This window comes from Rhinolophus hipposideros (genome assembly GCF_964194185.1).
Source record: "Rhinolophus hipposideros genome assembly, chromosome: 26".
NCBI lineage: Eukaryota > Metazoa > Chordata > Mammalia > Chiroptera > Rhinolophidae > Rhinolophus > Rhinolophus hipposideros.
This window is the reverse complement of record NC_138072.1, coordinates 12313928-12329621: the sequence shown is the minus strand read 5'-3', so window position 1 is coordinate 12329621 and position 15694 is coordinate 12313928. Positions and strand designations below refer to the sequence as shown.

The 15694-nt window shown below is 34.8% G+C and overlaps 1 protein-coding gene across 9 annotated transcripts in view; it reads right to left on the bottom strand.

Annotated features, from left to right (window-relative positions):
• DISP1 (dispatched RND transporter family member 1) overlaps positions 1 to 15694 on the bottom strand; it is a 162613-nt gene that overhangs the window by 121137 nt on the left and 25782 nt on the right. For 3 of the 9 annotated variants that reach the window (XM_081039017.1, XM_081039015.1, XM_081039016.1), the window contains exon 2: positions 15339 to 15527. The exons of 3 other annotated variants lie outside the window; for them this stretch is intronic. The gene's annotated coding sequence lies outside the window, so the exon portion shown is untranslated. Of the gene's footprint in view, positions 1 to 15338; positions 15528 to 15694 lie in introns of those variants that run through there. 3 more of the 9 variants (XM_081039013.1, XM_081039018.1, XM_081039020.1) reach the window with 2 other exon arrangements.

Below are 15694 nucleotides of genomic sequence, written 5' to 3'. Positions count from 1 at the left end.
GAATGTAAACAGAGACCCACTGTTTGATTCCCAAAGCCAGCCTCTGAGTCTTTACAACAACGCCCACTATACAACCTGTCTTCCAAACACTCTGAGAGGCACTTCCAGACCTCTCGTATTTGTGCTCCTCTTGAAGACAATTCTCTAATAATGAAAAGTGACACTGGAACACATTATCTTTCTGAAAAGACACAGTGCTAGAATCTAAGTTTCACTCTCATCAAAATCTGACATCGTCATGATTTTGGTTTTTCTTTTTTCCAGCTTTATAGAGATATAATTGACACATAACATTGTATGCATGATTTTCCTTCCAACTGAAATTTTAATGTATGCTTTTGATTTTTGACATTTTGTAATTCTACTTGTCAGAATACTTTGTATGCATTAAAATATTATCAAAAACGTACTAGAAATATGGCCTGTGACAGTCCACTGATGTTTACTTTGAATACCCATGAAGGTACTTGGAGTTGCATAGCTTCCTGCCAGGATACATGTTTGTCAGGTTGGTTGCCAGCTGTCTCCCTTTAGTTATTTTTAACAATACTGTTTGGTTAAAACTGCCTTCCCAAATCAAGGATATGTTTATATTGAACTTGAAAGGTTTATGTTATACAGATTTGGTCTATTGCATCTCAGGATGGTTTTGATTTAGAGGGCCTTTTTGGTATGAATACTAGGTTTACAAGTAATTTCATTCTTCTCAGAGTTTCAGTAATTGGTATTTTTCACATGGTTACCAAGCAGAGAAAGAGAACGTCTGCTTCAAAGCTGGGGTGCCCCTGACAATGTGTTTCTTTTTTATAAGAGAATGGTTAAAATCATCTTGTCACAGGTGCACAGTATATATAGAACAGATGCATCGATTTGACCGTATAAAAATACAAAGTAATTACACAATCTTAGTCACAGAACTAGAGGAAGCATTCAGAGAAAATAATATTAGCACAAGGTACTGAAAGTACCATAAATTTGTTAATATGTAGAATATATGCATTCAGTATTCAGGATTAAACATGGAGTATATAGAGTTACATCTTTAAAAGCAGGACATACACAAAAGAAGCTTTCCAAAAATGTGGCTTTTTGCCTTCTTTGTGATTGGTCTTATACAAGGATTTGAGGGTAGGGGGTGGAGGGACCAGTACGTACTTTGAGATATAATTCCTGGGAAGTTAGCATAGAAACACTATTAAAATATTCTCATCATCCCATCTGTATGTTTAGGAAAATGTCTCAGTGAATGTGTGCTGCTTGATAGAAATATTTCCACATCAGCAGAAGACAACTAAAAACACTGGTATATATACATACAGATGTATCAGCACTTTCCACACTATTGGCATTTATTTGTTTATATGTCTGTATCTCCAACTAGCTGTGTGCTGCCCAAGGTAGATATTATGTCTTGTTCTGTGCTCAGAGCCTGGCAACACTGTGATGCTCAATAAATATTTGTTAAATGAAATAAGACATAGTCTCTGCCTACTAAGACACTGTAATCGAGAACACCTGTAATTCTAAATAATCAAACTTTGTCTTATCTTTGTTGCATTTTTAAATGTAATTTATCTATATATAAAGAACATGAGTTCTTTCCATTTTATAAGCAGTGTGAAAATTAGGTCTAAATTTTTATAGGAAAAAAGATATGCCAGTACTTCTTACTATACCTTTTACCTTTTTTTTTTTGTCTTTTTGCAATTTACTCCCCTATTGTTTTATTTTTTTTCATTTGTTCCCTCTATTGTTTTAAAAATTGATTCCTTTTACATTGAGATGATAATAAAGGCTAATGTGGGTTGACTACTTTACACTATGTATGGCTGGCACTAATCATTTTATATCGATTTCTCATTTAATGCTCACAAGTACCCTAGGAGGTAATATTACATTGCCCCACCATCAGGCATGCAATGAAAAAAAAAAAAAAGCAACAGCTAAATGGACCATAAGAATACAGAAACAGAGCAATGTAAACAGGATCCAATGGAGATGACATTTCAAATCAATGTGGCAAAGAAGGATTAGCCACTATTAATGTTGAAATACCTGGTTATCCATTTGGAAAAATAAAATATAATTAGATCCTAAAATAACCCCCAAATAACTCTCAGATGGATTAAAGATTAAAATGTCAAAAAAAAAACAAAAGGTATAAAAAGTACTACAAAAAATATTTTTATGAAGTTAGCTGGTGACATGAAAGCCAGAAACAATTTTTTAAAAGATACTGACAAAAATGACTATTCTCAAGTTTAAAATTCTATATGGCACCTTCCTTCCTCAAGTTTTTATTCATCCAATGAAATGATTGAGCCCAAATTCATTATGAAGATCTTCCTCCCTCCCCCTTCTTTTTCATCCTTTTCCCGTTTTTCTGCACTGGGCAGAGGCTGCTGGAGAGCGGGGAGTTGGCATGTCTTGGAGCAAAAATTTGGTCAATTATAACCAGAAGATTAGTTATATACAAGGGAACTGAGCAAATAAGTAAATGTATTGTGATAATGGGAGGCAGGTTTCCTCGCATGGAAAGAGAAAAGCTTAGGAAAAAAACACTTAGGATATTGGATTACAAGTTCATATAAGTATAAACTTTTCTTTCCTTCTTTCTTCCTTCCTTCCCTCCCTCCTTCCTTCCTTCATTCCTTCCTTCCTACCTACCTTTCTTTCTTTATTCCTTCCTTCTTTCCTTCCTCTTTCTTTTCTTCCTCTCTCTCTCTCTTTCTCTCTTTCTTCCTTTCCTTCCTCCCTTCCTTATTTATTTATTTGTATTTATTTATTTATTTTAAGGAGGGCACAGCTCACAGTGGCCCACGTGGGGATCGAACCAGCAACCTTGGTGTTATTAGTACCACATTCTAAGCAACTGAGCTAACTGGCCACCCCTATCATTATTTATATAGATGGATATGGAAGTATAGAAATGTATGAGCTATAGACACACACACACACACACACACACACACACACACACATTTGTATATCATTTCCCAGCTCTGTCCCCTGATAGGACCTAAATGCAATGAGGCCTTGGCAGCAGTAAGCACATCTGAGCATCTAGACCTCTGTTTCTGAATACCATTCCCCACTAAAAAGAAACAGAGCTCCTCAGAGAAATGCCTGAATACAGGGCTTGAGCAGGGAAAGTACGAAATGAGCCTAGGATATCTTGTTATGACAGAATATAAGAAAGTGCTCAAACCACCATAGGGCTTATGAACTCAGCTTGAAGTATCCCATTTTCACTGGTCACGCTGGGATAATTTGAGTATCAAAATAAATAAAGATAAAACAATCTTACTTACGTGAAAAGTATGATATGAGATGTCTGCATATCTAGACAAAGAATGAAAGAATATCCTTATTAACGGTTACACTGTGATGGAAACAAGAGAGAAATACAGTGGAAACCATTTTGGTAGTTGTTTTTTTTAAAGACCATTCTTTTATGTAGCATATTATAGTAGCTTCTCTATAAAACTACAGTATTATGAAGCCTTAAAAACTACCATAATGGAAACTGTATAACAACACTGAAAATTGGTTATAGTGGGTTAATGAAAAAAATGTTTTCACTAAGCATATGGCTGTGTCCCAACATGTGTGCATGCGGAGAAGGATTAAATGTCCTGCTATCACGTTAAGTCAACAGTGTGAAAAGAGAACTCTTCGCCATTCATCATAAATCTTTTCCTCGTCCTATATCCCAGTTCTGGTCAGAGACTATGTTATTTCCTAGAACCATAAGCCTTAGCCTCATCTTTACTCCCCATCCAATTCATTCTATCTCTATAATGCCATCAGATCCATCCTGTTCCTTGCTCTCTCCATATCCGTGACTGCTGTCCTAGTTTGGGTCACTGTCACCTCATGCCATGTGTCTTTTCACCCTTTCACTGCAACCTCTACAGTGTCACTAACGTTGCCTCTATGATCAAACATTTTCAATGGGTTTCTACTGATTACACACAAAACACTCATACTCAATATACACAAAAATTAACTCGAAATGGATTGCAGACCTAAAAGAGTTAAAAACTGTAACATTTCTAGAGGAAACCTTGAAGACCTTAGGCTGAGCAAAGATTTCTTAGACAAGAATAATTGAAAAGCTAAACTTCATCAAAATAAAAATGTATATGCTCAAAAAACACCATCAAGAAAATGAAATGGCAAGCCACAGACTGGAGAAAATATTCATAATACGTATATCCAACAAAGGACTTATATCTAGAACATAAAAAGAACTTTTATAATAAAATAATAAGAAGACAATCCGATTTAAAGATGGACAAAAGATCAGAACAGACATTTCACAAAAGAAACCATATGGATGGAACATAAGCACATGAAAACATATATATTCAAACCAAATGAGAGACCACTACACATCCACCAGAATGGCTAAAGTTAAAAAGACTAACAATGCCAAGTGTTGAAGAGGTTGGGGAGCATCTGGAACTTTCATAGTCTTGGTGGGAATATGAAACAGTACAACTCTGAGAACTACTTGGCAACTTCTCATAAAATTAAACATCAACTTACTATATGATCCTACAATTCAACTCCTGAGGATGAACCCAAGAGATATGAAGACATTAATACACAAAGACTTGTACGTAAGTGGGAGCTTTATTCATAATAATAAAAAAGCTGGAAGCAACCCAAACGCCCATCAATACAAGAGAGATCAATGTGTTGTGGTCTATTCACGCAAAGGAATACTGCTCACCAATCAGAAGGAACAAACTACTCATATATACAACATGGATGAAGCTGAGAAATATTACGCTGAGCAAAAGACGCCAGACACAAAAGACAGACTGTGTGCTGCCATTTGTAGTGACAGGAGCAGAGCAGTGGTTGCCTGGGACTAGTGGCGTGGGGGGGTTGGGGGGGGGCACTAAGGAGAATACAAGGTACAAGGGAACTTTTTAGGTGATGGAAATGTTCTATGCCTTCACCATGCCGGTAGTTACATGGCTGTATAGATTTATTGAACAGCTAAAACTATCCACTTAAAATGGGTACATTTTATTGCACCCGAATTACATCTCAATCAAGTTCATTTTATAAGAAAATAAAAATGAGAGGCTCAAAAATGTTCATTCAGCACTGGCTACAGTGGTCACACAATGTTTCTGATACTACCCCGCCCCTCGCCCCCCATGCTATTCAGGGTACCTGAAAATTTCATCCGGCAGTACAAAGTTTAGATGCAAATCATTAATTCTCCTTCAAAGGTGTCATTCTGCTTAACATCCTCCAGAATAATTGTTTTTTAATGTTTTAAACAAGATTTGTACATTAAAAAGTTCACTGCAGCACTTTTCACAACATCCAAGAATGGTAACGACTTAATTTGCATAATAAATAGTAAATTAAAATATATGCACACATGACATGTATGCTTGTGTTTTCATCAAATCTCTGGAAGAAACGGGTAAGCAGCTATTGACACCAAGAGAAGAACTGAGTGACTGAAGGCCTAGGCTCAGACGAAGGCTTCATACCTTTAAACCTTTTTAATTCTGTACCACACATATTACAGTATCTATTCTAAAAAGTAACCTGGAATAGATGGAAGCTTTCACCCGTAAAACACAGCGATATTTGCCATAATTAGAAAATGAACTTAGCTGTACAGATTCCCGGTTCTACTGCACCTCTGAACACTGTCGGAATCTGACACTGAGTCCTGAAACTCATCTATCATTCACTGGACTTGTTATCTATATTTCATCATCATAAAAAAATGAGGTTTTGATTTTATTGGTCACAATATATCATTGTTTATATCATTGGAAACGCCTTCCAAACAAATCTACTCGCCTTCTAAAACGCCTTCTATCTTCTGCCTGAGAAATACTCACAATTCTTATTTCTACACACAAATCACTCGCATAGTCAGGAAAAATCAGAAGGCAACACTCGCCCAAAACAACAGAGTCAAAAAACAACAGAAAATTACAAAAGTATCACTAGGATTTAAAAAATTATTCAAACCTATTTGGAGCTAGTAACATTTTATTCCATGAGCCAAATTCTACCATGTGGATCTAGAACAAAATAAATAATATACCAAAACAAACAAAAGAATAAATTAAAAATTAAAATTTTATTTTTAATCAAATTGAATTTTTTCAAAATTAAATATTAAGCTGGTCGGATACCAACATTTACTTTATATTTTCAAGATATTTTATTAATTAAACCTGAAATATTTATACTTTACTTAAGTAAAAGTAGCAGATATTCAATAAAGAACACTAATTGCTGAAAATTCAGTTTCACTGTAAATTATTCTATGACTATTAAAGCATGTCAAGTGATTCATGCATTTCTAAACACTATACCCTAAAACATATTTCCACCCAAATAGTTGTGTATCACGGAGTGTGATTAAAGTAAAAAGTGAGGCTTCAAAATAATCTTGCTATGGAATTGTCATTAAACTACCTAGTTGAGGTCCAGATTAAAAAAAAACCCACATAAATACATGTACAAAAATAAATCAGTTCACAGTGATTATAAAAATAATTCAAAGTAATCTAAACATATTGTCCAAATAACCAGAAACTCATAAAGGACTGTGTTAAGAATTGTTTGTTTTCCCTATCTGTGTAACATTGTAAATCTACGCATTTCAAAAACACTTATTGAAAACACACATAATAGGGTGGTGAACACACAATGTGAGATATAGATAATGTATTACAGAATTGTACACCTGAAATCTAACTTTACTAATAATTGTCGCCCCAGTAAACTTTAATTTAAAGAAGAAAAAAAAGAAAACATACCCAATAGCAATGTAATTTTTAGGTGTTTAAAAGATTACACAAATTAGAACAACTTTGAATAAAACATACTTACCCTGAGATTAAAAAAAAAAACTGCTTGCAAGCAATTATATCTATGGTTAAATGTCAAAATACACATATAAACCATTAAATTGTACTTATTATCAATCTAATTATTGTCATGACAAAAGAAGCACTGAATTAATTTCGAACTCACATATAACATTATTTAATACAGAACTACCTTTCTTTTGCATTTACCAGAAACAAAGTAAACTAGTTTGAGTACTCTTTAAAAGAAAAATTCTCTATGCCAAGTTCTGTTGCCCAGCCAAAAAACAAATAAGAATCTCAAGTAAAGATTTTACCTTTTCAATCTCTAGATTACAGAAAGACATTATTTTTACCTAATAGATAAATGATAATTTGCAGTTTTCTTGAAATGTCCAGTCAAAAAACTGAAGGCTCCCATTTTAAGTAAGGTCAAATAGCTATAAACCCTAAATATTGAATTTGAAGTTTTAATCATTATCAAGATATCCCCATCCTTTTCTATATTCAAAACACCTCTTTCATGGTCTACAACTAAAATAAAGCAATTGTTGTGCACGCTGGGGATTTATTCTAAACTGTTTCACGACATCTTAAACTACTCACTTAGAAATACAATTATCAATACAAATCCCATTGTAATTGTTTCATTCTGTTTCTTTGCCACATGGCACAGTGCCACATACTGTATCTTTTGCATTCTGAAAAACTCAGTGTCTTACATAGAAACAGCTTTGAAAATTGGCTCACAGCCTATTTGCAATTGATATGATAGTTTAAATACCTTTCCAGCAAAGTTACACTAACTTCAAAATATTCTGGGATCAACCATTAAAATGTTTTTGTTTCGGTTATAACACTAATGAGCACCAAATGTTAGAATTTGTTTTAACGATCTAATACATCCAGGATTTTCTTAAAAGGAATGGCTGGATCAGCTATCCGTTATATAACGAAAGGCAGATTAGTCAGTACCGATATAGATAATACTTGAAAAGATTTAATACTTAAGTGTAGAATCAAGCATTAAAAAAGTAAAATTCAAAAAGCCTGCTCAATTAGCCATTGTATTTTTTCCCTATAAAAATACCAAACTCCTAGTTCTAAGCTACACTTGAAAGCCTCCTTCCCTTCATTCCTTGCATAGGCCACTTGACTTCACCTTGATTTCCCTATTCCTATAAAGTGAGTGATACTATTATGCTTTATTATACTTTCTTATGCTGCAAAGAAACAAAGTATCAAAGGAAGTAAAAAGCAGTTGGAGGAAATCTTAACACATCAGGTCTATTAAAGCCTAGTTAAGAACCACTGATGTGACAAGATTTTAAGAAACAAATGTGCACATACTATTATAAATATACAAAAACAAAGCGTAGAGAATGGGCTGTTGGGGATATAGTCTAGATGTGAACGCTTAGCATGTAAAAAGGCAGCACTCCAAAGACAACTGCAATTCCACGGTATCTTTCGTGGCCCCAACACAACGCCTCCACGGGGGTGTAATATGCCAGTATCTTCAGTGGCAACCATGGCCATGAGCCCATTTGTCCACTTTTGCTGCAGACTCTTGTGTGCACCTGCTTTCAAACCTCTCCCACATCTATCTGTCTTGGTTGCTGCAACCACCACTATTAATCTCATCTTTCTTTTCATTTTTCTTTCTCGTTTTTTGATTGCTACTGTGTCTTGACACTTGGCTTCAACCTGGACTTTTATAGAACCCAACAAGCATGCGCCTTTTCTTTTGGTTGATCAATTATTAATCACTCCTTTTAGCTGTCCTAGTCAAGTCTTTGCTTCTTGCTTGTTATTTTTTTATCACAGCTCAAAAGAAATTTTTTTCTTCATCATTAGAGATCTCTCTTTTGCCTTATTTACACACTTCATTCTACTCTCAATTAAGATACAGCTCACTAAATAACTAAGGTTTTATGAGGCAAACCACAGATGTAACTATATATTTGCACCTGAACTAACTACAAGTCACTATTATTTAAAGAATTTCCACCCAGAATCTTCCACTTGGGAATATTTTGTTAGCATAATTTTAGATAAGGTATTTACAGGGATAAAATTGCACTGCTTTAAATACCATTCTGTATTCTATTATGCTATCTTGGATTTGCATAACTTCTCCAATTAGTTGGGATTAATTAATTTTATCATTATATACCAAGTAGAGAGATTAAAAGTATTTTTAAGTAATCTGTCTATAAATGCAAGGTATTTTAGTCTATAGTAAATTCAAGGAAGATTCACTGTACCTTAAGTTTCTAACAACTTCTAAATGCTTTTCCCAAAAATCCATTTATCATGAATGAAATAACAATGGACTTCTGATGTGCTATTATTTGGAAACCTCATCAAAATATTGTTCTGTTACACTGTTGTATTATATCACATTATTTCCCAAAGAGTCGTCTGTGGAGTACAAAGGGCATCAGATGACCAACTGACATTAAGGGAAAAAATGGCTATGAGTTCAAAGAAATGTAGGAAATGTTGACCTAAACCAAGCTAAAGCATTTGTAATACTATAGGACTTCTTAGTGACATTAATATATTGCTACACACTGTACCTCAACACATGTGTGTGGACACATGCGCCTGTGTATGTTGCAAGGGGTAGCATTTCTGCAATTATTCCTGAGTTTATGATTACAAAACCATATTCTAGCAGATTATCTCCCAAAACTAGTGCCTCATGGAACATACTTTGGAAAATACTAACATTTATAGAAAATGGTCACTATTGATTGCTTGTTTTTAACCTTGAACATAAAGCAATTTGTGCCAGACACTATATTTGTAAAAGTACTAGCAAATGCAACATTATATTCATAAAAGAGAGATTTATAGATGATATCTAGCCCAATTCTGGAATTGGTACATATTCACTGATTTAGTCATTCACTCATTCAAACACTTATTAATAGCTTCATATATGCCCAGCACTGTGCTAAGTGCGAATGACAAAGATAAATAGGATGAAATCTTTGACCCGAGATGAATGACATATTCTGCTTGCCTTTGCATGTATTAGTAACTTAAAGAAAATAAGTTATATGTATAGGGCATTTAACTAAATGGTATAACTATACACAGAAATGTGGTTTTGTTGTTGTAATCTTTTTTTAAGAACCCTTCCAAACATACCACAAATAAAAGCTGATGGGTGGTGATATGGCCAGACAAGCATATCTAATCACATTTTCTCTTCACTCTTGTCTCAGAATTCAGTAGCTAATTAAAGAATGTTGGAAATGATACCCTGGCTTTGGTGGCTAAACTTAAAAGGAGCTAGTACTGTTTTGTGTTATCAAATAATTTGATCGCTCTGAGAAAAATGAACAGGAATGGCTTGGAAGCAAGCGATTTGCCTCTTTTCTCTGAAGCAGACTTATGGTTACTCTTATAACCTCAAATTTCTGTTGTGGGTAGGCTGATACTTTTCAAGCTGCATCTGAGCATTACGATTTATCTTCTTTCTAACTCAGCCACTTTACCCATCTAGCCTTATAATCTCTAGCACTTTCGTCTTCTAGTTAATAACATGTTATTATGTGTTCAATAATCCTAAAACCATGCACACAAAACTTTAATCAATACACATGAATGGCTAAATGGTACTTAAAGGAAAACTTTTATTCAGAATTTTTCAAAAGCTTTAAGTCTATAATTCTTGTCAGACCAGACTGTAATTACCAAAATAATTCTCTTCCCCCGCACTGTCTCAGCAATTGAAATTAGGAACGTATTTCTAAATATTTCAGAAATGAGATAGTATATTCTTAGGAAAAAAAAAATCTCTCAAACTTCTAGATTTCTCCATTCTTGCTAGATTACTCCACTGGACAAAATTAGTTGCATGTGTTTGTAGAGATCAAAAAATACACAGAAACAAATCAGAATGAAAATACAACATATCAAAATTTGGGGGATGCAGCCAAAGTGGTAATAAAAGGGAACTTTATATCATTAGAGGACCATCTCAAGAAACAAGAAAAGTCCCAAATAAACAACCTAACATTACATCTTAAAGAACTAGAAAAAGAACAAATGAAGCCTAAAGTCAGCAGAAGGAAATAAACATATATGATTTTCAAAATGTTTAAATTGTTGTAAAATACACATATAAAATTTACCATCTTGAACCAATTTCAGTGTACAATTCAGTATTGTTAAGTACATTCACACTGTGTATCACCAACGTCCAGAAACTTTTCATCTTGCAAAACTGAAACTTTATCCCCATTAAACAATAACTTCCCATTACCCCCTTCCTCCAGTCCCTGGCCATCACCATTTTATTTTCTGTCTCTAGGCTCCTGACTGCTTTGAACACCTCATGTAAGTAGAATCATATAGTATTTGCCTTTTTGTGACTGATTTATTTCATTTAGCAAAATGTCTTCAAGGTTCATCCATGTTGCAACATGTATCTGAATCTCCCTCCTTTTTACGGCTGAATAATATTCCACTGTGTGTATATCCCACATTTTGTTTATCTATTCATCCGTCAATGGACACCTGGGGTGCTTGTCCCTTTGGGCTGTCAGTAATGCTGCTATGAATGAACATGTAAATTAAATGATACATCAAAATTCTGGTAAAAAGTTCATATTACCAGAATTATTCAAATAATACAATTCATATTAACCGAATTATTCATATGAAAGGTAAGAGAAATATAAAAAGCCAAGGAAAATAAATGTATTACTTCGTTTTCTAATAAAGCATGCTACTTTCCATTCAGTGAAATGATAGAAAAAAGCCAAAAGCCCAGTTATTTATTTGAGTTGTCACCAAGTTCTGTTTCTTTCACAATTAGTTTTAAAAGTCTATCAGGTCAATTAAACAATAATGAATTTTGGTATCTAAAATTAATATATACCAAGAATTTATCATACACGAACTCCAGAAATATTTTGGAACTCCATGGCAAATACTCTTAAAACGTTACAGAAAGCTCAAAACGATGCCTAATGTTTTTTTCATGAAACATTCTTACTATTCCATTGACTGATTCACATTTTTCCCAAGTTCCATCTTTCAAAGAGAAAACATACCACAGCTGCTTTTGACAAGCATTTAATCACATCATCAATGAAAGCTACTTAACGGTTTAAAATATCAAGAATGAGGAACTATTAAGTCTTGTACAATATTAAGTAAAAGCTTTCCTATTTAGACAAAGGCACTCATGAAATGAACATAATACACAGATGCACATGTCAGAGCACTTTCTTCATCTTCTCGTTAATAATATGTGTTCAATAATCCTAAAACCTTAAATGATACATTATAACATTCAGTTTCCACACCAAAGTGGCACCATTGTGAGGCATTAGATATGCTCCTTTCTAGTCCCCTCCGTCTCGGAGCACAGCTCCACAGTGCTGTGTGGACGTGGTGCTCATGGTCACTGAATAATCCCTTCCTTTAAGAATGTTCAAGACTGCTGACTGCCGCCACTGGAAAAATAGGGCGTATCTACAGGTACTGTCTTGAAAGAGATCCGAAAGTCATTGTTTCATTAAAAAGCCAAATTGCAAGACAATTCTGAAAAGACACGCGAAAATATTAACAGTAGTTTCTTAGAGTCAGACTGGGAAGGTGGTAGAAAAAAGGACTTCGTATTTTCATTTAACATCCCACAGGGGATTTGTAAGGCAGTAAAACTATTCTGTACGAAACTGTAATGGCGGATGTATGAATTATGCATTTGACAAAGCTCATAGAATTGTACAACACGAAGAGTAAATCCTAATGAAAACGATGGGCTTTAGTTAATAATAACATATTAACATGGGCTCATCAATTGTAACAAATGCATACACTACTGAAAGGTGTCAACAATCACGGAAACGGGGGGGAGGGGGGGGGAGGGTGGTGGATACAGGACCTCTCTGTACTTGCCACTCAGTTTTTCCATAATCCTAAAACTGCTCTAAAAAATAAGTCTATTACATAAAAAAAGAAACCTGTAGTGATTTTTCAAATGACAAGTATAATAAGTATCCTCTCATAGCATAGAAAAACAAATTTTAAAACTGTTAAGAACTCTAAACATTTTAATCACACAATTAAAGGCAGATTTGGGAGATGAAATCAATAGATGCCATGTAATCGCAGGGCTTTCTATTATTATCAGATATTTTGCCATTTAAACCATGTTAGCACCCAGAATACAAATGTAGGCACTAAGAGAGAATGATTATCTGATACAGGTAAGTCCTGCTTTCCACTCGTATCTACACATTAGACACTACCCTACAAGTATCTATACTCCAGATCATTGTTTCTCACCATTTTATTATCATCTCACTAAGGTGGCTATTTAGACATTTATTCCCTAACCATGCTCACCCATGAAGTCTTAATGCCACCGATATACTCACTATTCTTCTATATTATTATGAATAGTCACCCCCTACATAGAAATCATTCTCCTTATCTCTGTATGGGGATACAACCACTTACCTGACAAGGACGTTAGAATAATGAGAACTCCTGCAACATGCTTCTTAGCATACCTTCAACACATTGTAAGCAACTGATAAATGGTTGTAAGGTAACAACTAAGATGATAAGCACTTTTTGTTCTCTTACAATCAGATGGCAATAGAAGAAATGGACTAAACTGTCCTTTTTTATAAACTGGGCTATTTCTTTTTTAAAAAGTCAAAACTACCACCTATTACTACTTGGAATGTGGTTCTTCCTGAGAGCAGGCTAAAATATAGATATGTCATTTCTATCCTGCCACAGTCAGGTTGAATGGATGAGTGAATGAATCAATCAATGAATAATCACTGAAATGACTTCATCTATTACTGATTAATTCCCTGAACTAATGAAATATAGCCACCTCATATAATATGGTTGCTACCCCACATCTAGAAACTTCTCACGAAGCCATAGCTGATGGGGTAATGGAGGCATGAAGTAGAGATTGTGCTGAGTTTCAGCTTTGTTCTGTCATGCTCTAATCCTCTCCTATTATGAAAGAGAAATGTTACTAGGATTAACATACAGTGGAAAAAATCTATATTAGTTTTAAATGAAAGAAGCCAGTCAAAAGGTCTCATATGATTTCATTTATGTGAAGTGTCCAAAACTGTCAAATCTATAAAGACAGAAAGTAGGTTCGTAGTTGTTTAGTGCTGAGCTGGGGAGGGAAGGGTGAGGAACAGGATGGGGGCTGACTGCTAGGGGACAAAGGGTTTCTTTGGAGGGGTATTAAAAATTTTCTAAAATTAGATATGATGGTTGCAAAAGCTTCTGTAACTGTACTAAAACTGCTGACCTATACACTTACAATATGTAAATATTTAATGTCATGTGAAATATATCTCAATACAGCTCTAAAAATTAACTTTGAGCACATGTCCCAACTTTTCTTTTTCATAAATGTCAGCAGTTAAAGCTACAGGACTTGGTTCTTTACAAAGGATTTAAAAAAAAAATAAGCTGGCAATATGACATTTTATTACAAAACTTCCTAAAAACAGAAATTGTATCACCATCACCAAAAAGTAGCATCTACCCCGTAATGTAATAAATCAATAATGACTAGGTTTATCTCAAAATCATAATCTCTCATTTCAGTGATCTGATTAATGATTAATACACTTCTTTGAAAATGAAACTTATGGCTAACATGAGGATTGAATGACTCAAAGAAATCATAGCCAAACTTGTTATCCATTAGGTAAAGGAGTCCATACAAGAATTTATGTCCTACATGCTTGGGTAGCTTTTATTTCTGGCAATACTGCACACGAGGATACCTAAAACCCTTCTGTAGTGGATGGCCAGAGCCTGCCCCTAAGAACTCAATCCCCCAGCGGCCTGCAATGCTGGCTACTGTTGGCTCACAGCCAAAACTCAGTCCCGGAATTGCCCTCATCCAAAGCTCCCCATTACTAGGGGGGTGATGTAATACTACTAGCCCCTGGCATGCTGTACAATGGTTAAAATTTTCACCAGTACAGTAATCCCCCCATCCATGGCTTTGCTTTCTGTAGTTTCAGTTACCCGTGGTCAACCACGGTCGAAAAATATTAAATGGAAAACTTAAGAAATAAACAATGCATAAGTTTTAAATTGTGTGCCATTCCGGGTAGCATGATGAAATGTTGAACCATCCCACTCTATCCTACAGGACATGAATCATCCCTTTTCCCAGCATATCCACTCTGCACACACTATGGGCCTGATAGTCCATCTCAGGGATCAGATCGACTGTGGTGGAGTCTCACTGATTGCGTTAAATCACCCTAATTTTTTTTAATCATGGCCTCAAAACATAACAGTCGTGAAACTAGCCATTAGGATATGCCACAGAGAAGTGGCCAAGTGCCCCTTTAAGTGAAAAGGTGAGTAGAGTAAATAAGATATTTTGAGAGACCACATTCACCTTTTATTACAGTCTATTGTTATAAGTGATCTATTCTATTATTACAGGCATACCTCATCTTATTGCACTTCGCTTTACAGCTCTTCATAGATGTTGTTTTTTTACAAATTGAAGGCAAAACCCTCCAGCAGCAAGACTACAACTCACTTTATTGTGGTGGTCTGGAACGGAACCCGTATTATCTCTGAGGTATGCCTGTAACAGTAAGAGTGGAAGATGAAGCTGAGGAAATCTCCCAGACACTAGAGAAAAAGAAGAAAAAGAAACAAATTAGAAGGTAAAAATCCAGGAGACCCAATATTACATTATAGAAATTCTAGAAGAGAAAAGGGAGCACAAGAAATTATCAAAGAGATAGTACAAGAAAATTTCCCATAAACTCCAAGAAAAACGAGTTATGGATGCAAGT